Source organism: Anarhichas minor, unplaced genomic scaffold (genome assembly GCF_050575085.1).
Source record: "Anarhichas minor isolate MPS153535 unplaced genomic scaffold, ASM5057508v1 ptg000023l, whole genome shotgun sequence".
Lineage (NCBI taxonomy): Eukaryota > Metazoa > Chordata > Actinopteri > Perciformes > Anarhichadidae > Anarhichas > Anarhichas minor.
Genome location: NW_027466469.1, coordinates 4,982,241 through 5,005,418, shown reverse-complemented (window position 1 = coordinate 5,005,418; position 23,178 = coordinate 4,982,241). Strand labels below are relative to the sequence as shown.

The 23,178-nt window shown below is 44.7% G+C and overlaps 1 protein-coding gene and 28 non-coding genes across 29 annotated transcripts in view; all 29 read left to right on the top strand.

The window, feature by feature from the left end:
* slc60a1a (solute carrier family 60 member 1a) overlaps window positions 1-23,178 on the top strand; it is a 156,340-nt gene that overhangs the window by 109,378 nt on the left and 23,784 nt on the right. The window lies entirely within an intron of this gene.
* trnaf-gaa (transfer RNA phenylalanine (anticodon GAA)) lies at window positions 429-501 on the top strand. Its single transcript has one exon. It is a non-coding gene; the product is annotated as a tRNA-Phe (tRNA).
* trnaf-gaa (transfer RNA phenylalanine (anticodon GAA)) lies at window positions 762-834 on the top strand. The gene has a single exon. It is a non-coding gene; the product is annotated as a tRNA-Phe (tRNA).
* On the top strand, window positions 1,428-1,500 carry trnaf-gaa (transfer RNA phenylalanine (anticodon GAA)). The gene has a single exon. It is a non-coding gene; the product is annotated as a tRNA-Phe (tRNA).
* Window positions 2,272-2,344, top strand: trnaf-gaa (transfer RNA phenylalanine (anticodon GAA)). Its single transcript has one exon. It is a non-coding gene; the product is annotated as a tRNA-Phe (tRNA).
* On the top strand, window positions 2,783-2,855 carry trnaf-gaa (transfer RNA phenylalanine (anticodon GAA)). The gene has a single exon. It is a non-coding gene; the product is annotated as a tRNA-Phe (tRNA).
* Window positions 3,944-4,016, top strand: trnaf-gaa (transfer RNA phenylalanine (anticodon GAA)). The gene has a single exon. It is a non-coding gene; the product is annotated as a tRNA-Phe (tRNA).
* Window positions 5,244-5,316, top strand: trnaf-gaa (transfer RNA phenylalanine (anticodon GAA)). The gene has a single exon. It is a non-coding gene; the product is annotated as a tRNA-Phe (tRNA).
* On the top strand, window positions 6,266-6,338 carry trnaf-gaa (transfer RNA phenylalanine (anticodon GAA)). Its single transcript has one exon. It is a non-coding gene; the product is annotated as a tRNA-Phe (tRNA).
* Window positions 6,916-6,988, top strand: trnaf-gaa (transfer RNA phenylalanine (anticodon GAA)). The gene has a single exon. It is a non-coding gene; the product is annotated as a tRNA-Phe (tRNA).
* trnaf-gaa (transfer RNA phenylalanine (anticodon GAA)) lies at window positions 7,760-7,832 on the top strand. The gene has a single exon. It is a non-coding gene; the product is annotated as a tRNA-Phe (tRNA).
* Window positions 8,271-8,343, top strand: trnaf-gaa (transfer RNA phenylalanine (anticodon GAA)). Its single transcript has one exon. It is a non-coding gene; the product is annotated as a tRNA-Phe (tRNA).
* trnaf-gaa (transfer RNA phenylalanine (anticodon GAA)) lies at window positions 9,432-9,504 on the top strand. Its single transcript has one exon. It is a non-coding gene; the product is annotated as a tRNA-Phe (tRNA).
* On the top strand, window positions 10,609-10,681 carry trnaf-gaa (transfer RNA phenylalanine (anticodon GAA)). Its single transcript has one exon. It is a non-coding gene; the product is annotated as a tRNA-Phe (tRNA).
* trnaf-gaa (transfer RNA phenylalanine (anticodon GAA)) lies at window positions 11,786-11,858 on the top strand. Its single transcript has one exon. It is a non-coding gene; the product is annotated as a tRNA-Phe (tRNA).
* On the top strand, window positions 12,297-12,369 carry trnaf-gaa (transfer RNA phenylalanine (anticodon GAA)). The gene has a single exon. It is a non-coding gene; the product is annotated as a tRNA-Phe (tRNA).
* trnaf-gaa (transfer RNA phenylalanine (anticodon GAA)) lies at window positions 12,630-12,702 on the top strand. Its single transcript has one exon. It is a non-coding gene; the product is annotated as a tRNA-Phe (tRNA).
* Window positions 14,473-14,545, top strand: trnaf-gaa (transfer RNA phenylalanine (anticodon GAA)). The gene has a single exon. It is a non-coding gene; the product is annotated as a tRNA-Phe (tRNA).
* Window positions 15,139-15,211, top strand: trnaf-gaa (transfer RNA phenylalanine (anticodon GAA)). The gene has a single exon. It is a non-coding gene; the product is annotated as a tRNA-Phe (tRNA).
* Window positions 16,649-16,721, top strand: trnaf-gaa (transfer RNA phenylalanine (anticodon GAA)). Its single transcript has one exon. It is a non-coding gene; the product is annotated as a tRNA-Phe (tRNA).
* Window positions 17,160-17,232, top strand: trnaf-gaa (transfer RNA phenylalanine (anticodon GAA)). Its single transcript has one exon. It is a non-coding gene; the product is annotated as a tRNA-Phe (tRNA).
* trnaf-gaa (transfer RNA phenylalanine (anticodon GAA)) lies at window positions 17,671-17,743 on the top strand. The gene has a single exon. It is a non-coding gene; the product is annotated as a tRNA-Phe (tRNA).
* On the top strand, window positions 18,182-18,254 carry trnaf-gaa (transfer RNA phenylalanine (anticodon GAA)). The gene has a single exon. It is a non-coding gene; the product is annotated as a tRNA-Phe (tRNA).
* Window positions 18,693-18,765, top strand: trnaf-gaa (transfer RNA phenylalanine (anticodon GAA)). Its single transcript has one exon. It is a non-coding gene; the product is annotated as a tRNA-Phe (tRNA).
* On the top strand, window positions 19,204-19,276 carry trnaf-gaa (transfer RNA phenylalanine (anticodon GAA)). Its single transcript has one exon. It is a non-coding gene; the product is annotated as a tRNA-Phe (tRNA).
* On the top strand, window positions 20,713-20,785 carry trnaf-gaa (transfer RNA phenylalanine (anticodon GAA)). The gene has a single exon. It is a non-coding gene; the product is annotated as a tRNA-Phe (tRNA).
* On the top strand, window positions 21,224-21,296 carry trnaf-gaa (transfer RNA phenylalanine (anticodon GAA)). Its single transcript has one exon. It is a non-coding gene; the product is annotated as a tRNA-Phe (tRNA).
* On the top strand, window positions 21,735-21,807 carry trnaf-gaa (transfer RNA phenylalanine (anticodon GAA)). The gene has a single exon. It is a non-coding gene; the product is annotated as a tRNA-Phe (tRNA).
* trnaf-gaa (transfer RNA phenylalanine (anticodon GAA)) lies at window positions 22,246-22,318 on the top strand. Its single transcript has one exon. It is a non-coding gene; the product is annotated as a tRNA-Phe (tRNA).

Genomic DNA, 23,178 nt, shown 5'->3' with positions numbered 1-23,178 from the left:
GTGTTTTGGGGACATATTGCCTCGTTAAATGTTCCTTTGTTGGCATATGGTAGAGTAAGTTGAGTGCTGTATGGAGTCTTCAGTGTTGTCCCTGAAGTTCAGAACACACCAGTTAATATAACTAGTCAACAAAGTACGAAAGCAGAAAGCAAACATTCCTGAAATGTCTGTCATTTTTCATTCATTCACAGCAATCTGGTGCGATTCACTCGCTTCCCTTATGTGCTCACCCTGAGGTTGAGGCCTGTATGGAGAGTTCAGTGTTAGATTGCTTTGAATTGTAAACTGGAGCTAAACTAGTCCAATGCTAAGCGACAGTGCAAGAGCCTCTTGATGGTTCATGGATCGTTGCTTTTCCCCGAAATTCCGGCAATTTTTTCCAGATGCTTTGTATGTTGTCTGAGTGCCACTCCAGGCACCCTTTTTGTGCCGAAATAGCTCAGTTGGGAGAGCGTTAGACTGAAGATCTAAATGTCCCTGGTTCAATCCCGGGTTTCGGCAGCTGGAAGTTGTCTTTTGGGGACATATTGCCTTGTTAAATGTTCCTTTGTTGGCATATGGTAGAGTAAGTTGAGTGCTGTATGGAGTCTTCAGTGTTGGATTGTTTTGAATTGTAAACTGGAGCTAAGCTAGTCCGATGCTAATCCACAGTGCAAGAGCCTCGTTATGGTTCATGGATCGTTGCTTTTTCCCGAAATTCCGGCAATTTTTTCCAGATGCTTTGTATGTTGTCTGAGTGCCACTCCAGGCACCCTTTTTGTGCCGAAATAGCTCAGTTGGGAGAGCGTTAGACTGAAGATCTAAATGTCCCTGGTTCAATCCCGGGTTTCGGCAGCTGGAAGTTGTCTTTTGGGGACATATTGCCTTGTTAAATGTTCCTTTGTTGGCATATGGTAGAGTAAGTTGAGTGCTGTATGGAGTCTTCAGTGTTGGATTGTTTTGAATTGTAAACTGGAGCTAAGCTAGTCCGATGCTAATCCACAGTGCAAGAGCCTCGTTATGGTTCATGGATCGTTGCTTTTTCCCGAAATTCTGGCAATTTTTTCCAGATGCTTTGTATGTTGTCTGAGCGCCACTCCAGGCACCTTTTTCGTGCCGAAATAGCTCAGTTGGGAGAGTGTTAGACTGAAGATCTAAATGTCCCTGGTTCAATCCCGGGTTTCGGCAGCTGGAAGTTGTGTTTTGGGGACATATTGCCTCGTTAAATGTTCCTTTGTTGGCATATGGTAGAGTAAGTTGAGTGCTGTATGGAGTCTTCAGTGTTGGATTGTTTTGAATTGTAAACTGGAGCTAAGCTAGTCCGATGCTAAGCGACAGTTCAAGAGACTCTTGATGGTTCATGGATCGTTGCTTTTCCCCGAAATTCCGGTAATTTTTTCCAGATGCTTTGTATGTTGTCTGAGCGCCACTCCAGGCAGCACTTTTGTGCCGAAATAGCTCAGTTGGGAGAGCGTTAGACTGAAGATCTAAATGTCCCTGGTTCAATCCCGGGTTTCGGCAGCTGGAATTTGTGTTTTGGGGACATATTGCCTCGTTAAATGTTCCTTTGTTGGCATATGGTAGAGTAAGTTGAGTGCTGTATGGAGTCTTCAGTGTTGTCCCTGAAGTTCAGAACACACCAGTTAATATAACTAGTCAACAAAGTACGAAAGCAGAAAGCAAACATTCCTGAAATGTCTGTCATTTTTCATTCATTCACAGCAATCTGGTGCCATTCACTCGCTTCCCTTATGTGCTCACCCTGAGGTTGAGGCCTGTATGGAGAGTTCAGTGTTGGATTGTTTTGAATTGTAAACTGGAGCTAAGCTAGTCCGATGCTAAGTGACAGTGCAAGAGCCTCTTGATGGTTCATGGATCGTTGCTTTTCCCCGAAATTCCGGCAATTTTTTCCAGATGCTTTGTATGTTGTCTGAGTGCCACTCCAGGCACCCCTTTTGTGCCGAAATAGCTCAGTTGGGAGAGCGTTAGACTGAAGATCTAAATGTCCCTGGTTCAATCCCGGGTTTCGGCCGCTGGAAGTTGTGTTTTGGGGACATATTGCCTCGTTAAATGTTCCTTTGTTGGCATATGGTAGAGTAAGTTGAGTGCTGTATGGAGTCTTCAGTGTTGGATTGTTTTGAATTGTAAACTGGAGCTAAGCTAGTCCGATGCTAAGCGACAGTGCAAGAGACTCTTGATGGTTCATGGATCGTTGCTTTTCCCCGAAATTCCGGCAATTTTTTCCAGATGCTTTGTATGTTGTCTGAGCGCCACTCCAGGCACCACTTTTGTGCCGAAATAGCTCAGTTGGGAGAGCGTTAGACTGAAGATCTAAATGTCCCTGGTTCAATCCCGGGTTTCGGCAGCTGGAAGTTGTGTTTTGGGGACATATTGCCTCGTTAAATGTTCCTTTGTTGGCATATGGTAGAGTAAGTTGAGTGCTGTATGGAGTCTTCAGTGTTGTCCCTGAAGTTCAGAACACACCAGTTAATATAACTAGTCAACAAAGTACGAAAGCAGAAAGCAAACATTCCTGAAATGTCTGTCATTTTTCATTCATTCACAGCAATCTGGTGCGATTCACTCGCTTCCCTTATGTGCTCACCCTGAGGTTGAGGCCTGTATGGAGAGTTCAGTGTTAGATTGCTTTGAATTGTAAACTGGAGCTAAGCTAGTCCGATGCTAAGCGACAGTGCAAGAGCCTCTTGATGGTTCATGGATCGTTGCTTTTCCCCGAAATTCCGGCAATTTTTTCCAGATGCTTTGTATGTTGTCTGAGTGCCACTCCAGGCAGCACTTTTGTGCCGAAATAGCTCAGTTGGGAGAGCGTTAGACTGAAGATCTAAATGTCCCTGGTTCAATCCCGGGTTTCGGCAGCTGGAAGTTGTGTTTTGGGGACATATTGCCTCGTTAAATGTTCCTTTGTTGGCATATGGTAGAGTAAGTTGAGTGCTGTATGGAGTCTTCAGTGTTGGATTGTTTTGAATTGTAAACTGGAGCTAAGCTAGTCCGATGCTAAGCGACAGTGCAAGAGCCTCGTTATGGTTCATGGATCGTTGCTTTTTCACGAAATTCCGGCAATTTTTTCCAGATGCTTTGTATGTTGTCTGAGCGCCACTCCTGGCACCCTTTTTGTGCCAAAATAGCTCAGTTGGGAGAGCGTTAGACTGAAGATCTAAATGTCCCTGGTTCAATCCTGGGTTTCGGCAGCTGGAAGTTGTGTTTTGGGGACATATTGCCTCGTTAAATGTTCCTTTGTTGGCATATGGTAGAGTAAGTTGAGTGCTGTATGGAGTCTTCAGTGTTGGATTGTTTTGAATTGTAAACTGGAGCTAAGCGACAGTGCAAGAGACTCTTGATGGTTCATGGATCGTTGCTTTTCCCCGAAATTCCGGCAATTTTTTCCAGATGCTTTGTATGTTGTCTGAGCGCCACTCCAGGCACCCTTTTTGTGCCAAAATAGCTCAGTTGGGAGAGCGTTAGACTGAAGATCTAAATGTCCCTGGTTCAATCCAGGGTTTCGGCAGCTGGGAGTTGTGTTTTGGGGACATATTGCCTAGTTAAATGTTCCTTTGTTGGCATATGGTAGAGTAAGTTGAGTGCTGTATGGAGTCTTCAGTGTTGTCCCTGAAGTTCAGAACACACCAGTTAATATAACTAGTCAACAAAGTACGAAAGCAGAAAGCAAACATTCCTGAAATGTCTGTCATTTTTCATTCATTCACAGCAATCTGGTGCGATTCACTCGCTTCCCTTATGTGCTCACCCTGAGGTTGAGGCCTGTATGGAGAGTTCAGTGTTAGATTGCTTTGAATTGTAAACTGGAGCTAAGCTAGTCCGATGCTAAGCGACAGTGCAAGAGCCTCTTGATGGTTCATGGATCGTTGCTTTTTCCCGAAATTCCGGCAATTTTTTCCAGATGCTTTGTATGTTGTCTGAGCGCCACTCCAGGCACCCTTTTTGTGCCGAAATAGCTCAGTTGGGAGAGCGTTAGACTGAAGATCTAAATGTCCCTGGTTCAATCCCGGGTTTCGGCAGCTGGAAGTTGTGTTTTGGGGACATATTGCCTCGTTAAATGTTCCTTTGTTGGCATATGGTAGAGTAAGTTGAGTGCTGTATGGAGTCTTCAGTGTTGGATTGTTTTGAATTGTAAACTGGAGCGAAGCTAGTCCGATGCTAAGCGACAGTGCAAGAGCCTCGTTATGGTTCATGGATCGTTGCTTTTTCACGAAATTCCGGCAATTTTTTCCAGATGCTTTGTATGTTGTCTGAGCGCCACTCCTGGCACCCTTTTTGTGCCAAAATAGCTCAGTTGGGAGAGCGTTAGACTGAAGATCTAAATGTCCCTGGTTCAATCCTGGGTTTCGGCAGCTGGAAGTTGTGTTTTGGGGACATATTGCCTCGTTAAATGTTCCTTTGTTGGCATATGGTAGAGTAAGTTGAGTGCTGTATGGAGTCTTCAGTGTTGGATTGTTTTGAATTGTAAACTGGAGCTAAGCGACAGTGCAAGAGACTCTTGATGGTTCATGGATCGTTGCTTTTCCCCGAAATTCCGGCAATTTTTTCCAGATGCTTTGTATGTTGTCTGAGCGCCACTCCAGGCACCCTTTTTGTGCCAAAATAGCTCAGTTGGGAGAGCGTTAGACTGAAGATCTAAATGTCCCTGGTTCAATCCCGGGTTTCGGCAGCTGGAAGTTGTCTTTTGGGGACATATTGCCTTGTTAAATGTTCCTTTGTTGGCATATGGTAGAGTAAGTTGAGTGCTGTATGGAGTCTTCAGTGTTGGATTGTTTTGAATTGTAAACTGGAGCTAAGCTAGTCCGATGCTAATCCACAGTGCAAGAGCCTCGTTATGGTTCATGGATCGTTGCTTTTTCCCGAAATTCCGGCAATTTTTTCCAGATGCTTTGTATGTTGTCTGAGCGCCACTCCAGGCACCTTTTTCGTGCCGAAATAGCTCAGTTGGGAGAGTGTTAGACTGAAGATCTAAATGTCCCTGGTTCAATCCCGGGTTTCGGCAGCTGGAAGTTGTGTTTTGGGGACATATTGCCTCGTTAAATGTTCCTTTGTTGGCATATGGTAGAGTAAGTTGAGTGCTGTATGGAGTCTTCAGTGTTGGATTGTTTTGAATTGTAAACTGGAGCTAAGCGACAGTGCAAGAGCCTCTTGATGGTTCATGGATCGTTGCTTTTCCATGAAATTCCGGCAATTTTTTCCAGATGCTTTGTATGTTGTCTGAGTGCCACTCCAGGCACCCCTTCTGTGCCGAAATAGCTCAGTTGGGAGAGCGTTAGACTGAAGATCTAAATGTCCCTGGTTCAATCCCGGGTTTCGGCAGCTGGAAGTTGTGTTTTGGGGACATATTGCCTAGTTAAATGTTCCTTTGTTGGCATATGGTAGAGTAAGTTGAGTGCTGTATGGAGTCTTCAGTGTTGTCCCTGAAGTTCAGAACACACCAGTTAATATAACTAGTCAACAAAGTACGAAAGCAGAAAGCAAACATTCCTGAAATGTCTGTCATTTTTCATTCATTCACAGCAATCTGGTGCGATTCACTCGCTTCCCTTATGTGCTCACCCTGAGGTTGAGGCCTGTATGGAGAGTTCAGTGTTGGATTGTTTTGAATTGTAAACTGGAGCTAAGCTAGTCCGATGCTAAGTGACAGTGCAAGAGCCTCTTGATGGTTCATGGATCGTTGCTTTTCCCCGAAATTCCGGCAATTTTTTCCAGATGCTTTGTATGTTGTCTGAGTGCCACTCCAGGCACCCCTTTTGTGCCGAAATAGCTCAGTTGGGAGAGCGTTAGACTGAAGATCTAAATGTCCCTGGTTCAATCCCGGGTTTCGGCCGCTGGAAGTTGTGTTTTGGGGACATATTGCCTCGTTAAATGTTCCTTTGTTGGCATATGGTAGAGTAAGTTGAGTGCTGTATGGAGTCTTCAGTGTTGTCCCTGAAGTTCAGAACACACCAGTTAATATAACTAGTCAACAAAGTACGAAAGCAGAAAGCAAACATTCCTGAAATGTCTGTCATTTTTCATTCATTCACAGCAATCTGGTGCGATTCACTCGCTTCCCTTATGTGCTCACCCTGACGTTGAGGCCTGTATGGAGAGTTCAGTGTTAGATTGCTTTGAATTGTAAACTGGAGCTAAGCTAGTCCGATGCTAAGCGACAGTGCAAGAGCCTCTTGATGGTTCATGGATCGTTGCTTTTCCCCGAAATTCCGGCAATTTTTTCCAGATGCTTTGTATGTTGTCTGAGTGCCACTCCAGGCAGCACTTTTGTGCCGAAATAGCTCAGTTGGGAGAGCGTTAGACTGAAGATCTAAATGTCCCTGGTTCAATCCCGGGTTTCGGCAGCTGGAAGTTGTGTTTTGGGGACATATTGCCTCGTTAAATGTTCCTTTGTTGGCATATGGTAGAGTAAGTTGAGTGCTGTATGGAGTCTTCAGTGTTGGATTGTTTTGAATTGTAAACTGGAGCGAAGCTAGTCCGATGCTAAGCGACAGTGCAAGAGCCTCGTTATGGTTCATGGATCGTTGCTTTTTCACGAAATTCCGGCAATTTTTTCCAGATGCTTTGTATGTTGTCTGAGCGCCACTCCTGGCACCCTTTTTGTGCCAAAATAGCTCAGTTGGGAGAGCGTTAGACTGAAGATCTAAATGTCCCTGGTTCAATCCTGGGTTTCGGCAGCTGGAAGTTGTGTTTTGGGGACATATTGCCTCGTTAAATGTTCCTTTGTTGGCATATGGTAGAGTAAGTTGAGTGCTGTATGGAGTCTTCAGTGTTGGATTGTTTTGAATTGTAAACTGGAGCTAAGCGACAGTGCAAGAGCCTCTTGATGGTTCATGGATCGTTGCTTTTCCCCGAAATTCCGGCAATTTTTTCCAGATGCTTTGTATGTTGTCTGAGTGCCACTCCAGGCACCCCTTCTGTGCCGAAATAGCTCAGTTGGGAGAGCGTTAGACTGAAGATCTAAATGTCCCTGGTTCAATCCCGGGTTTCGGCAGCTGGAAGTTGTGTTTTGGGGACATATTGCCTAGTTAAATGTTCCTTTGTTGGCATATGGTAGAGTAAGTTGAGTGCTGTATGGAGTCTTCAGTGTTGTCCCTGAAGTTCAGAACACACCAGTTAATATAACTAGTCAACAAAGTACGAAAGCAGAAAGCAAACATTCCTGAAATGTCTGTCATTTTTCATTCATTCACAGCAATCTGGTGCCATTCACTCGCTTCCCTTATGTGCTCACCCTGAGGTTGAGGCCTGTATGGAGAGTTCAGTGTTGGATTGTTTTGAATTGTAAACTGGAGCTAAGCTAGTCCGATGCTAAGTGACAGTGCAAGAGCCTCTTGATGGTTCATGGATCGTTGCTTTTCCCCGAAATTCCGGCAATTTTTTCCAGATGCTTTGTATGTTGTCTGAGTGCCACTCCAGGCACCCCTTTTGTGCCGAAATAGCTCAGTTGGGAGAGCGTTAGACTGAAGATCTAAATGTCCCTGGTTCAATCCCGGGTTTCGGCCGCTGGAAGTTGTGTTTTGGGGACATATTGCCTCGTTAAATGTTCCTTTGTTGGCATATGGTAGAGTAAGTTGAGTGCTGTATGGAGTCTTCAGTGTTGGATTGTTTTGAATTGTAAACTGGAGCTAAGCTAGTCCGATGCTAAGCGACAGTGCAAGAGACTCTTGATGGTTCATGGATCGTTGCTTTTCCCCGAAATTCCGGCAATTTTTTCCAGATGCTTTGTATGTTGTCTGAGCGCCACTCCAGGCACCACTTTTGTGCCGAAATAGCTCAGTTGGGAGAGCGTTAGACTGAAGATCTAAATGTCCCTGGTTCAATCCCGGGTTTCGGCAGCTGGAAGTTGTGTTTTGGGGACATATTGCCTTGTTAAATGTTCCTTTGTTGGCATATGGTAGAGTAAGTTGAGTGCTGTATGGAGTCTTCAGTGTTGTCCCTGAAGTTCAGAACACACCAGTTAATATAACTAGTCAACAAAGTACGAAAGCAGAAAGCAAACATTCCTGAAATGTCTGTCATTTTTCATTCATTCACAGCAATCTGGTGCGATTCACTCGCTTCCCTTATGTGCTCACCCTGAGGTTGAGGCCTGTATGGAGAGTTCAGTGTTAGATTGCTTTGAATTGTAAACTGGAGCTAAGCTAGTCCGATGCTAAGCGACAGTGCAAGAGCCTCTTGATGGTTCATGGATCGTTGCTTTTCCCCGAAATTCCGGCAATTTTTTCCAGATGCTTTGTATGTTGTCTGAGTGCCACTCCAGGCAGCACTTTTGTGCCGAAATAGCTCAGTTGGGAGAGCGTTAGACTGAAGATCTAAATGTCCCTGGTTCAATCCCGGGTTTCGGCAGCTGGAAGTTGTGTTTTGGGGACATATTGCCTCGTTAAATGTTCCTTTGTTGGCATATGGTAGAGTAAGTTGAGTGCTGTATGGAGTCTTCAGTGTTGGATTGTTTTGAATTGTAAACTGGAGCTAAGCTAGTCCGATGCTAAGCGACAGTGCAAGAGCCTCGTTATGGTTCATGGATCGTTGCTTTTTCACGAAATTCCGGCAATTTTTTCCAGATGCTTTGTATGTTGTCTGAGCGCCACTCCTGGCACCCTTTTTGTGCCAAAATAGCTCAGTTGGGAGAGCGTTAGACTGAAGATCTAAATGTCCCTGGTTCAATCCTGGGTTTCGGCAGCTGGAAGTTGTGTTTTGGGGACATATTGCCTCGTTAAATGTTCCTTTGTTGGCATATGGTAGAGTAAGTTGAGTGCTGTATGGAGTCTTCAGTGTTGGATTGTTTTGAATTGTAAACTGGAGCTAAGCGACAGTGCAAGAGACTCTTGATGGTTCATGGATCGTTGCTTTTCCCCGAAATTCCGGCAATTTTTTCCAGATGCTTTGTATGTTGTCTGAGCGCCACTCCAGGCACCCTTTTTGTGCCAAAATAGCTCAGTTGGGAGAGCGTTAGACTGAAGATCTAAATGTCCCTGGTTCAATCCAGGGTTTCGGCAGCTGGGAGTTGTGTTTTGGGGACATATTGCCTAGTTAAATGTTCCTTTGTTGGCATATGGTAGAGTAAGTTGAGTGCTGTATGGAGTCTTCAGTGTTGTCCCTGAAGTTCAGAACACACCAGTTAATATAACTAGTCAACAAAGTACGAAAGCAGAAAGCAAACATTCCTGAAATGTCTGTCATTTTTCATTCATTCACAGCAATCTGGTGCGATTCACTCGCTTCCCTTATGTGCTCACCCTGAGGTTGAGGCCTGTATGGAGAGTTCAGTGTTAGATTGCTTTGAATTGTAAACTGGAGCTAAGCTAGTCCGATGCTAAGCGACAGTGCAAGAGCCTCTTGATGGTTCATGGATCGTTGCTTTTTCCCGAAATTCCGGCAATTTTTTCCAGATGCTTTGTATGTTGTCTGAGCGCCACTCCAGGCACCCTTTTTGTGCCGAAATAGCTCAGTTGGGAGAGCGTTAGACTGAAGATCTAAATGTCCCTGGTTCAATCCCGGGTTTCGGCAGCTGGAAGTTGTGTTTTGGGGACATATTGCCTCGTTAAATGTTCCTTTGTTGGCATATGGTAGAGTAAGTTGAGTGCTGTATGGAGTCTTCAGTGTTGGATTGTTTTGAATTGTAAACTGGAGCGAAGCTAGTCCGATGCTAAGCGACAGTGCAAGAGCCTCGTTATGGTTCATGGATCGTTGCTTTTTCACGAAATTCCGGCAATTTTTTCCAGATGCTTTGTATGTTGTCTGAGCGCCACTCCTGGCACCCTTTTTGTGCCAAAATAGCTCAGTTGGGAGAGCGTTAGACTGAAGATCTAAATGTCCCTGGTTCAATCCTGGGTTTCGGCAGCTGGAAGTTGTGTTTTGGGGACATATTGCCTCGTTAAATGTTCCTTTGTTGGCATATGGTAGAGTAAGTTGAGTGCTTTATGGAGTCTTCAGTGTTGGATTGTTTTGAATTGTAAACTGGAGCTAAGCTAGTCCTATGCTAAGCGACAGTGCAAGAGACTCTTGATGGTTCATGGATCGTTGCTTTTCCCCGAAATTCCGGCAATTTTTTCCAGATGCTTTGTATGTTGTCTGAGCGCCACTCCAGGCACCCTTTTTGTGCCAAAATAGCTCAGTTGGGAGAGCGTTAGACTGAAGATCTAAATGTCCCTGGTTCAATCCCGGGTTTCGGCAGCTGGGAGTTGTGTTTTGGGGACATATTGCCTAGTTAAATGTTCCTTTGTTGGCATATGGTAGAGTAAGTTGAGTGCTGTATGGAGTCTTCAGTGTTGTCCCTGAAATTCAGAACACACCAGTTAATATAACTAGTCAACAAAGTACGAAAGCAGAAAGCAAACATTCCTGAAATGTCTGTCATTTTTCATTCATTCACAGCAATCTGGTGCCATTCACTCGCTTCCCTTATGTGCTCACCCTGAGGTTGAGGCCTGTATGGAGAGTTCAGTGTTGGATTGTTTTGAATTGTAAACTGGAGCTAAGCTAGTCTGATGCTAAGTGACAGTGCAAGAGCCTCTTGATGGTTCATGGATCGTTGCTTTTCCCCAAAATTCCGGCAATTTTTTCCAGATGCTTTGTATGTTGTCTGAGTGCCACTCCAGGCACCCCTTTTGTGCCGAAATAGCTCAGTTGGGAGAGCGTTAGACTGAAGATCTAAATGTCCCTGGTTCAATCCCGGGTTTCGGCAGCTGGAAGTTGTGTTTTGGGGACATATTGCCTAGTTAAATGTTCCTTTGTTGGCATATGGTAGAGTAAGTTGAGTGCTGTATGGAGTCTTCAGTGTTGGATTGTTTTGAATTGTAAACTGGAGCTAAGCTAGTCCGATGCTAAGCGACAGTGCAAGAGACTCTTGATGGTTCATGGATCGTTGCTTTTTCCCGAAATTCCGGCAATTTTTTCCAGATGCTTTGTATGTTGTCTGAGCGCCACTCCAGGCACCCTTTTCGTGCCGAAATAGCTCAGTTGGGAGAGTGTTAGCCTGAAGATCTAAATGTCCCTGGTTCAATCCCGGGTTTCGGCAGCTGGAAGTTGTGTTTTGGGGACATATTGCCTCGTTAAATGTTCCTTTGTTGGCATATGGTAGAGTAAGTTGAGTGCTGTATGGAGTCTTCAGTGTTGTCCCTGAAGTTCAGAACACACCAGTTAATATAACTAGTCAACAAAGTACGAAAGCAGAAAGCAAACATTCCTGAAATGTCTGTCATTTTTCATTCATTCACAGCAATCTGGTGCCATTCACTCGCTTCCCTTATGTGCTCACCCTGAGGTTGAGGCCTGTATGGAGAGTTCAGTGTTGGATTGTTTTGAATTGTAAACTGGAGCTAAGCTAGTCCGATGCTAAGCGACAGTGCAAGAGGCTCGTTATGGTTCATGGATCGTTGCTTTTTCACGAAATTCCGGCAATTTTTTCCAGATGCTTTGTATGTTGTCTGAGCGCCACTCCTGGCACCCTTTTTGTGCCAAAATAGCTCAGTTGGGAGAGCGTTAGACTGAAGATCTAAATGTCCCTGGTTCAATCCTGGGTTTCGGCAGCTGGAAGTTGTGTTTTGGGGACATATTGCCTCGTTAAATGTTCCTTTGTTGGCATATGGTAGAGTAAGTTGAGTGCTGTATGGAGTCTTCAGTGTTGGATTGTTTTGAATTGTAAACTGGAGCTAAGCTAGTCCTATGCTAAGCGACAGTGCAAGAGACTCTTGATGGTTCATGGATCGTTGCTTTTCCCCGAAATTCCGGCAATTTTTTCCAGATGCTTTGTATGTTGTCTGAGCGCCACTCCAGGCACCCTTTTTGTGCCAAAATAGCTCAGTTGGGAGAGCGTTAGACTGAAGATCTAAATGTCCCTGGTTCAATCCCGGGTTTTGGCAGCTGGGAGTTGTGTTTTGGGGACATATTGCCTAGTTAAATGTTCCTTTGTTGGCATATGGTAGAGTAAGTTGAGTGCTGTATGGAGTCTTCAGTGTTGTCCCTGAAGTTCAGAACACACCAGTTAATATAACTAGTCAACAAAGTACGAAAGCAGAAAGCAAACATTCCTGAAATGTCTGTCATTTTTCATTCATTCACAGCAATCTGGTGCCATTCACTCGCTTCCCTTATGTGCTCACCCTGAGGTTGAGGCCTGTATGGAGAGTTCAGTGTTGGATTGTTTTGAATTGTAAACTGGAGCTAAGCTAGTCTGATGCTAAGTGACAGTGCAAGAGCCTCTTGATGGTTCATGGATCGTTGCTTTTCCCCAAAATTCCGGCAATTTTTTCCAGATGCTTTGTATGTTGTCTGAGTGCCACTCCAGGCACCCCTTTTGTGCCGAAATAGCTCAGTTGGGAGAGCGTTAGACTGAAGATCTAAATGTCCCTGGTTCAATCCCGGGTTTCGGCAGCTGGAAGTTGTGTTTTGGGGACATATTGCCTAGTTAAATGTTCCTTTGTTGGCATATGGTAGAGTAAGTTGAGTGCTGTATGGAGTCTTCAGTGTTGGATTGTTTTGAATTGTAAACTGGAGCTAAGCTAGTCCGATGCTAAGCGACAGTGCAAGAGACTCTTGATGGTTCATGGATCGTTGCTTTTTCCCAAAATTCCGGCAATTTTTTCCAGATGCTTTGTATGTTGTCTGAGTGCCACTCCAGGCACCCCTTTTGTGCCGAAATAGCTCAGTTGGGAGAGCGTTAGACTGAAGATCTAAATGTCCCTGGTTCAATCCCGGGTTTCGGCAGCTGGAAGTTGTGTTTTGGGGACATATTGCCTAGTTAAATGTTCCTTTGTTGGCATATGGTAGAGTAAGTTGAGTGCCGTATGGAGTCTTCAGTGTTGGATTGTTTTGAATTGTAAACTGCAGCTAAGCTAGTCCGATGCTAAGCGACAGTGCAAGAGACTCTTGATGGTTCATGGATCGTTGCTTTTTCCCGAAATTCCGGCAATTTTTTCCAGATGCTTTGTATGTTGTCTGAGCGCCACTCCAGGCACCCTTTTCGTGCCGAAATAGCTCAGTTGGGAGAGTGTTAGCCTGAAGATCTAAATGTCCCTGGTTCAATCCCGGGTTTCGGCAGCTGGAAGTTGTGTTTTGGGGACATATTGCCTCGTTAAATGTTCCTTTGTTGGCATATGGTAGAGTAAGTTGAGTGCTGTATGGAGTCTTCAGTGTTGGATTGTTTTGAATTGTAAACTGGAGCTAAGCTAGTCCGATGCTAAGCGACAGTGCAAGAGACTCTTGATGGTTCATGGATCGTTGCTTTTCCCCGAAATTCCGGCAATTTTTTCCAGATGCTTTGTATGTTGTCTGAGCGCCACTCCAGGCACCCCTTTTGTGCCGAAATAGCTCAGTTGGGAGAGTGTTAGACTGAAGATCTAAATGTCCCTGGTTCAATCCCGGGTTTCGGCAGCTGGAATTTGTGTTTTGGGGACATATTGCCTCGTTAAATGTTCCTTTGTTGGCATATGGTAGAGTAAGTTGAGTGCTGTATGGAGTCTTCAGTGTTGGATTGTTTTGAATTGTAAACTGCAGCTAAGCTAGTCCGATGCTAAGCGACAGTGCAAGAGACTCTTGATGGTTCATGGATCGTTGCTTTTTCCCGAAATTCCGGCAATTTTTTCCAGATGCTTTGTATGTTGTCTGAGCGCCACTCCAGGCACCCTTTTCGTGCCGAAATAGCTCAGTTGGGAGAGTGTTAGCCTGAAGATCTAAATGTCCCTGGTTCAATCCCGGGTTTCGGCAGCTGGAAGTTGTGTTTTGGGGACATATTGCCTCGTTAAATGTTCCTTTGTTGGCATATGGTAGAGTAAGTTGAGTGCTGTATGGAGTCTTCAGTGTTGGATTGTTTTGAATTGTAAACTGGAGCTAAGCTAGTCCGATGCTAAGCGACAGTGCAAGAGACTCTTGATGGTTCATGGATCGTTGCTTTTCCCCGAAATTCCGGCAATTTTTTCCAGATGCTTTGTATGTTGTCTGAGCGCCACTCCAGGCACCCCTTTTGTGCCAAAATAGCTCAGTTGGGAGAGTGTTAGACTGAAGATCTAAATGTCCCTGGTTCAATCCCGGGTTTCGGCAGCTGGAATTTGTGTTTTGGGGACATATTGCCTCGTTAAATGTTCCTTTGTTGGCATATGGTAGAGTAAGTTGAGTGCTGTATGGAGTCTTCATTGTTGTCCCTGAAGTTCAGAACACACCAGTTAATATAACTAGTCAACAAAGTAGGAAAGCAGAAAGCAAACATTCCTGAAATGTCTGTCATTTTTCATTCATTCACAGCAATCTGGTGCGATTCACTCGCTTCCCTTATGTGCTCACCCTGAGGTTGAGGCCTGTATGGAGAGTTCAGTGTTAGATTGCTTTGAATTGTAAACTGTAGCTAAGCTAGTCCGATGCTAAGCGACAGTGCAAGAGCCTCTTGATGGTTCATGGATCGTTGCTTTTTCCCGAAATTCCGGCAATTTTTTCCAGATGCTTTGTATGTTGTCTGAGCGCCACTCCAGGCACCCTTTTTGTGCCGAAATAGCTCAGTTGGGAGAGCGTTAGACTGAAGATCTAAATGTCCCTGGTTCAATCCCGGGTTTCGGCAGCTGGAAGTTGTGTTTTGGGGACATATTGCCTCGTTAAATGTGCCTTTGTTGGCATATGGTAGAGTAAGTTGAGTGCTGTATGGAGTCTTCAGTGTTGGATTGTTTTGAATTGTAAACTGGAGCTAAGCTAGTCCGATGCTAAGCGACAGTGCAAGAGCCTCGTTATGGTTCATGGATCGTTGCTTTTTCACGAAATTCCGGCAATTTTTTCCAGATGCTTTGTATGTTGTCTGAGCGCCACTCCTGGCACCCTTTTTGTGCCAAAATAGCTCAGTTGGGAGAGCGTTAGACTGAAGATCTAAATGTCCCTGGTTCAATCCTGGGTTTCGGCAGCTGGAAGTTGTGTTTTGGGGACATATTGCCTCGTTAAATGTTCCTTTGTTGGCATATGGGAGAGTAAGTTGAGTGCTGTATGGAGTCTTCAGTGTTGGATTGTTTTGAATTGTAAACTGGAGCTAAGCTAGTCCTATGCTAAGCGACAGTGCAAGAGACTCTTGATGGTTCATGGATCGTTGCTTTTCCCCGAAATTCCGGCAATTTTTTCCAGATGCTTTGTATGTTGTCTGAGTGCCACTCCAGGCACCCCTTTTGTGCCGAAATAGCTCAGTTGGGAGAGCGTTAGACTGAAGATCTAAATGTCCCTGGTTCAATCCCGGGTTTCGGCAGCTGGAAGTTGTGTTTTGGGGACATATTGCCTCGTTAAATGTTCCTTTGTTGGCATATGGTAGAGTAAGTTGAGTGCTGTATGGAGTCTTCAGTGTTGGATTGTTTTGAATTGTAAACTGGAGCTAAGCTAGTCCGATGCTAAGCGACAGTGCAAGAGCCTCGTTATGGTTCATGGATCGTTGCTTTTTCACGAAATTCCGGCAATTTTTTCCAGATGCTTTGTATGTTGTCTGAGCGCCACTCCTGGCACCCTTTTTGTGCCAAAATAGCTCAGTTGGGAGAGCGTTAGACTGAAGATCTAAATGTCCCTGGTTCAATCCTGGGTTTCGGCAGCTGGAAGTTGTGTTTTGGGGACATATTGCCTCGTTAAATGTTCCTTTGTTGGCATATGGTAGAGTAAGTTGAGTGCTGTATGGAGTCTTCAGTGTTGGATTGTTTTGAATTGTAAACTGGAGCTAAGCTAGTCCTATGCTAAGCGACAGTGCAAGAGACTCTTGATGGTTCATGGATCGTTGCTTTTCCCCGAAATTCCGGCAATTTTTTCCCGATGCTTTGTATGTTGTCTGAGTGCCACTCCAGGCACCCCTTTTGTGCCGAAATAGCTCAGTTGGGAGAGCGTTAGACTGAAGATCTAAATGTCCCTGGTTCAATCCTGGGTTTCGGCAGCTGGAAGTTGTGTTTTGGGGACATATTGCCTCGTTAAATGTTCCTTTGTTGGCATATGGTAGAGTAAGTTGAGTGCTGTATGGAGTCTTCAGTGTTGGATTGTTTTGAATTGTAAACTGGAGCTAAGCTAGTCCTATGCTAAGCGACAGTGCAAGAGACTCTTGATGGTTCATGGATCGTTGCTTTTCCCCGAAATTCCGGCAATTTTTTCCAGATGCTTTGTATGTTGTCTGAGCGCCACTCCAGGCACCCTTTTTGTGCCAAAATAGCTCAGTTGGGAGAGCGTTAGACTGAAGATCTAAATGTCCCTGGTTCAATCCCGGGTTTCGGCAGCTGGAATTTGTGTTTTGGGGACATATTGCCTCGTTAAATGTTCCTTTGTTGGCATATGGTAGAGTAAGTTGAGTGCTGTATGGAGTCTTCAGTGTTGTCCCTGAAGTTCAGAACACACCAGTTAATATAACTAGTCAACAAACTACGAAAGCAGAAAGCAAACATTCCTGAAATGTCTGTCATTTTTCATTCATTCACAGCAATCTGGTGCCATTCACTCGCTTCCCTTATGTGCTCACCCTGAGGTTGAAGCCTGTATGGAGAGTTCAGTGTTGGATTGTTTTGAATTGTAAACTGGAGCTAAGCTAGTCCGATGCTAAGTGACAGTGCAAGAGCCTCTTGATGGTTCATGGATCGTTGCTTTTCCCCGAAATTCCGGCAATTTTTTCCAGATGCTTTGTATGTTGTCTGAGTGCCACTCCAGGCACCCCTTTTGTGCCGAAATAGCTCAGTTGGGAGAGCGTTAGACTGAAGATCTAAATGTCCCTGGTTCAATCCCGGGTTTCGGCAGCTGGAAGTTGTGTTTTGGGGACATATTGCCTTGTTAAATGTTCCTTTGTTGGCATATGGTAGAGTAAGTTGAGTGCTGTATGGAGTCTTCAGTGTTGTCCCTGAAGTTCAGAACACACCAGTTAATATAACTAGTCAACAAAGTACGAAAGCAGAAAGCAAACATTCCTGAAATGTCTGTCATTTTTCATTCATTCACAGCAATCTGGTGCCATTCACTCGCTTCCCTTATGTGCTCACCCTGAGGTTGAGGCCTGTATGGAGAGTTCAGTGTTGGATTGTTTTGAATTGTAAACTGGAGCTAAGCTAGTCCGATGCTAAGTGACAGTGCAAGAGCCTCTTGATGGTTCATGGATCGTTGCTTTTCCCCGAAATTCCGGCAATTTTTTCCAGATGCTTTGTATGTTGTCTGAGTGCCACTCCAGGCACCCCTTCTGTGCCGAAATAGCTCAGTTGGGAGAGCGTTAGACTGAAGATCTAAATGTCCCTGGTTCAATCCCGGGTTTCGGCAGCTGGAAGTTGTGTTTTGGGGACATATTGCCTAGTTAAATGTTCCTTTGTTGGCATATGGTAGAGTAAGTTGAGTGCTGTATGGAGTCTTCAGTGTTGTCCCTGAAGTTCAGAACACACCAGTTAATATAACTAGTCAACAAAGTACGAAAGCAGAAAGCAAACATTCCTGAAATGTCTGTCATTTTTCATTCATTCACAGCAATCTGGTGCCATTCACTTGCTTCCCTTATGTGCTCACCCTGAGGTTGAGGCCTGTATGGAGAGTTCAGTGTTGGATTGTTTTGAATTGTAAACTGGAGCTAAGCTAGTCCGATGCTAAGTGACAGTGCAAGAGCCTCTTGATGGTTCATGGATCGTTGCTTTTCCCCGAAATTCCGGCAATTTTTTCCAGATGCTTTGTATGTTGTCTGAGTGCCACTCCAGGCACCCCTTCTGTGCCGAAATAGCTCAGTTGGGAGAGCGTTAGACTGAAGATCTAAATGTCCCTGGTTCAATCCCGGGTTTCGGCAGCTGGAAGTTGTGTTTTGGGGACATATTGCCTAGTTAAATGTTCCTTTGTTGGCATATGGTAGAGTAAGTTGAGTGCTGTATGGAGTCTTCAGTGTTGTCCCTGAAGTTCAGAACACACCAGTTAATATAACTAGTCAACAAAGTACGAAAGCAGAAAGCAAACATTCCTGAAATGTCTGTCATTTTTCATTCATTCACAGCAATCTGGTGCCATTCACTCGCTTCCCTTATGTGCTCACCCTGAGGTTGAGGCCTGTATGGAGAGTTCAGTGTTGGATTGTTTTGAATTGTAAACTGGAGCTAAGCTAGTCCGATGCTAAGTGACAGTGCAAGAGCCTCTTGATGGTTCATGGATCGTTGCTTTTCCCCGAAATTCCGGCAATTTTTTCCAGATGCTTTGTATGTTGTCTGAGTGCCACTCCAGGCACCCCTTCTGTGCCGAAATAGCTCAGTTGGGAGAGCGTTAGACTGAAGATCTAAATGTCCCTGGTTCAATCCCGGGTTTCGGCAGCTGGAAGTTGTGTTTTGGGGACATATTGCCTAGTTAAATGTTCCTTTGTTGGCATATGGTAGAGTAAGTTGAGTGCTGTATGGAGTCTTCAGTGTTGTCCCTGAAGTTCAGAACACACCAGTTAATATAACTAGTCAACAAAGTACGAAAGCAGAAAGCAAACATTCCTGAAATGTCTGTCATTTTTCATTCATTCACAGCAATCTGGTGCCATTCACTCGCTTCCCTTATGTGCTCACCCTGAGGTTGAGGCCTGTATGGAGAGTTCAGTGTTGGATTGTTTTGAATTGTAAACTGGAGCTAAGCTAGTCCGATGCTAAGTGACAGTGCAAGAGCCTCTTGATGGTTCATGGATCGTTGCTTTTCCCTGAAATTCCGGCAATTTTTTCCAGATGCTTTGTATGTTGTCTGAGTGCCACTCCAGGCACCCCTTCTGTGCCGAAATAGCTCAGTTGGGAGAGCGTTAGACTGAAGATCTAAATGTCCCTGGTTCAATCCCGGGTTTCGGCAGCTGAAAGTTGTGTTTTGGGGACATATTGCCTAGTTAAATGTTCCTTTGTTGGCATATGGTAGAGTAAGTTGAGTGCTGTATGGAGTCTTCAGTGTTGTCCCTGAAGTTCAGAACACACCAGTTAATATAACTAGTCAACAAAGTACGAAAGCAGAAAGCAAACATTCCTGAAATGTCTGTCATTTTTCATTCATTCACAGCAATCTGGTGCCATTCACTCGCTTCCCTTATGTGCTCACCCTGAGGTTGAGGCCTGTATGGAGAGTTCAGTGTTAGATTGCTTTGAATTGTAAACTGGAGCTAAGCTAGTCCGATGCTAAGCGACAGTGCAAGAGCCTCTTGATGGTTCATGGATCGTTGCTTTTCCCCGAAATTCCGGCAATTTTTTCCAGATGCTTTGTATGTTGTCTGAGTGCCACTCCAGGCACCCCTTTTGTGCCGAAATAGCTCAGTTGGGAGAGCGTTAGACTGAAGATCTAAATGTCCCTGGTTCAATCCCGGGTTTCGGCAGCTGGAAGTTGTGTTTTGGGGACATATTGCCTCGTTAAATGTTCCTTTGTTGGCATATGGTAGAGTAAGTTGAGTGCTGTATGGAGTCTTCAGTGTTGGATTGTTTTGAATTGTAAACTGGAGCTAAGCTAGTCCGATGCTAAGCGACAGTGCAAGAGCCTCGTTATGGTTCATGGATCGTTGCTTTTTCACGAAATTCCGGCAATTTTTTCCAGATGCTTTGTATGTTGTCTGAGCGCCACTCCTGGCACCCTTTTTGTGCCAAAATAGCTCAGTTGGGAGAGCGTTAGACTGAAGATCTAAATGTCCCTGGTTCAATCCTGGGTTTCGGCAGCTGGAAGTTGTGTTTTGGGGACATATTGCCTCGTTAAATGTTCCTTTGTTGGCATATGGTAGAGTAAGTTGAGTGCTGTATGGAGTCTTCAGTGTTGGATTGTTTTGAATTGTAAACTGGAGCTAAGCTAGTCCTATGCTAAGCGACAGTGCAAGAGACTCTTGATGGTTCATGGATCGTTGCTTTTCCCCGAAATTCCGGCAATTTTTTCCCGATGCTTTGTATGTTGTCTGAGTGCCACTCCAGGCACCCCTTTTGTGCCGAAATAGCTCAGTTGGGAGAGCGTTAGACTGAAGATCTAAATGTCCCTGGTTCAATCCTGGGTTTCGGCAGCTGGAAGTTGTGTTTTGGGGACATATTGCCTCGTTAAATGTTCCTTTGTTGGCATATGGTAGAGTAAGTTGAGTGCTGTATGGAGTCTTCAGTGTTGGATTGTTTTGAATTGTAAACTGGAGCTAAGCTAGTCCTATGCTAAGCGACAGTGCAAGAGACTCTTGATGGTTCATGGATCGTTGCTTTTCCCCGAAATTCCGGCAATTTTTTCCAGATGCTTTGTATGTTGTCTGAGCGCCACTCCAGGCACCCTTTTTGTGCCAAAATAGCTCAGTTGGAGAGCGTTAGACTGAAGATCTAAATGTCCCTGGTTCAATCCCGGGTTTCGGCAGCTGGAATTTGTGTTTTGGGGACATATTGCCTCGTTAAATGTTCCTTTGTTGGCATATGGTAGAGTAAGTTGAGTGCTGTATGGAGTCTTCAGTGTTGTCCCTGAAGTTCAGAACACACCAGTTAATATAACTAGTCAACAAACTACGAAAGCAGAAAGCAAACATTCCTGAAATGTCTGTAATTTTTCATTCATTCACAGCAATCTGGTGCCATTCACTCGCTTCCCTTATGTGCTCACCCTGAGGTTGAAGCCTGTATGGAGAGTTCAGTGTTGGATTGTTTTGAATTGTAAACTGGAGCTAAGCTAGTCCGATGCTAAGTGACAGTGCAAGAGCCTCTTGATGGTTCATGGATCGTTGCTTTTCCCCGAAATTCCGGCAATTTTTTCCAGATGCTTTGTATGTTGTCTGAGTGCCACTCCAGGCACCCCTTTTGTGCCGAAATAGCTCAGTTGGGAGAGCGTTAGACTGAAGATCTAAATGTCCCTGGTTCAATCCCGGGTTTTGGCAGCTGGAAGTTGTGTTTTGGGGACATATTGCCTTGTTAAATGTTCCTTTGTTGGCATATGGTAGAGTAAGTTGAGTGCTGTATGGAGTCTTCAGTGTTGTCCCTGAAGTTCAGAACACACCAGTTAATATAACTAGTCAACAAAGTACGAAAGCAGAAAGCAAACATTCCTGAAATGTCTGTCATTTTTCATTCATTCACAGCAATCTGGTGCCATTCACTCGCTTCCCTTATGTGCTCACCCTGAGGTTGAGGCCTGTATGGAGAGTTCAGTGTTGGATTGTTTTGAATTGTAAACTGGAGCTAAGCTAGTCCGATGCTAAGTGACAGTGCAAGAGCCTCTTGATGGTTCATGGATCGTTGCTTTTCCCCAAAATTCCGGCAATTTTTTCCAGATGCTTTGTATGTTGTCTGAGTGCCACTCCAGGCACCCCTTCTGTGCCGAAATAGCTCAGTTGGGAGAGCGTTAGACTGAAGATCTAAATGTCCCTGGTTCAATCCCGGGTTTCGGCAGCTGGAAGTTGTGTTTTGGGGACATATTGCCTAGTTAAATGTTCCTTTGTTGGCATATGGTAGAGTAAGTTGAGTGCTGTATGGAGTCTTCAGTGTTGTCCCTGAAGTTCAGAACACACCAGTTAATATAACTAGTCAACAAAGTACGAAAGCAGAAAGCAAACATTCCTGAAATGTCTGTCATTTTTCATTCATTCACAGCAATCTGGTGCCATTCACTCGCTTCCCTTATGTGCTCACCCTGAGGTTGAGGCCTGTATGGAGAGTTCAGTGTTGGATTGTTTTGAATTGTAAACTGGAGCTAAGCTAGTCCGATGCTAAGTGACAGTGCAAGAGCCTCTTGATGGTTCATGGATCGTTGCTTTTCCCCGAAATTCCGGCAATTTTTTCCAGATGCTTTGTATGTTGTCTGAGTGCCACTCCAGGCACCCCTTCTGTGCCGAAATAGCTCAGTTGGGAGAGCGTTAGACTGAAGATCTAAATGTCCCTGGTTCAATCCCGGGTTTCGGCAGCTGGAAGTTGTGTTTTGGGGACATATTGCCTAGTTAAATGTTCCTTTGTTGGCATATGGTAGAGTAAGTTGAGTGCTGTATGGAGTCTTCAGTGTTGTCCCTGAAGTTCAGAACACACCAGTTAATATAACTAGTCAACAAAGTACGAAAGCAGAAAGCAAACATTCCTGAAATGTCTGTCATTTTTCATTCATTCACAGCAATCTGGTGCCATTCACTCGCTTCCCTTATGTGCTCACCCTGAGGTTGAGGCCTGTATGGAGAGTTCAGTGTTGGATTGTTTTGAATTGTAAACTGGAGCTAAGCTAGTCCGATGCTAAGTGACAGTGCAAGAGCCTCTTGATGGTTCATGGATCGTTGCTTTTCCCTGAAATTCCGGCAATTTTTTCCAGATGCTTTGTATGTTGTCTGAGTGCCACTCCAGGCACCCCTTCTGTGCCGAAATAGCTCAGTTGGGAGAGCGTTAGACTGAAGATCTAAATGTCCCTGGTTCAATCCCGGGTTTCGGCAGCTGAAAGTTGTGTTTTGGGGACATATTGCCTAGTTAAATGTTCCTTTGTTGGCATATGGTAGAGTAAGTTGAGTGCTGTATGGAGTCTTCAGTGTTGTCCCTGAAGTTCAGAACACACCAGTTAATATAACTAGTCAACAAAGTACGAAAGCAGAAAGCAAACATTCCTGAAATGTCTGTCATTTTTCATTCATTCACAGCAATCTGGTGCCATTCACTCGCTTCCCTTATGTGCTCACCCTGAGGTTGAGGCCTGTATGGAGAGTTCAGTGTTAGATTGCTTTGAATTGTAAACTGGAGCTAAGCTAGTCCGATGCTAAGCGACAGTGCAAGAGCCTCTTGATGGTTCATGGATCGTTGCTTTTCCCCGAAATTCCGGCAATTTTTTCCAGATGCTTTGTATGTTGTCTGAGTGCCACTCCAGGCACCCCTTTTGTGCCGAAATAGCTCAGTTGGGAGAGTGTTAGACTGAAGATCTAAATGTCCCTGGTTCAATCCCGGGTTTCGGCAGCTGGAAGTTGTGTTTTGGGGACATATTGCCTCGTTAAATGTTCCTTTGTTGGCATATGGTAGAGTAAGTTGAGTGCTGTATGGAGTCTTCAGTGTTGTCCCTGAAGTTCAGAACACACCAGTTAATATAACTAGTCAACAAAGTACGAAAGCAGAAAGCAAACATTCCTGAAATGTCTGTCATTTTTCATTCATTCACAGCAATCTGGTGCCATTCACTCGCTTCCCTTATGTGCTCACCCTGAGGTTGAGGCCTGTATGGAGAGTTCAGTGTTGGATTGTTTTGAATTGTAAACTGGAGCTAAGCTAGTCCGATGCTAAGTGACAGTGCAAGAGCCTCTTGATGGTT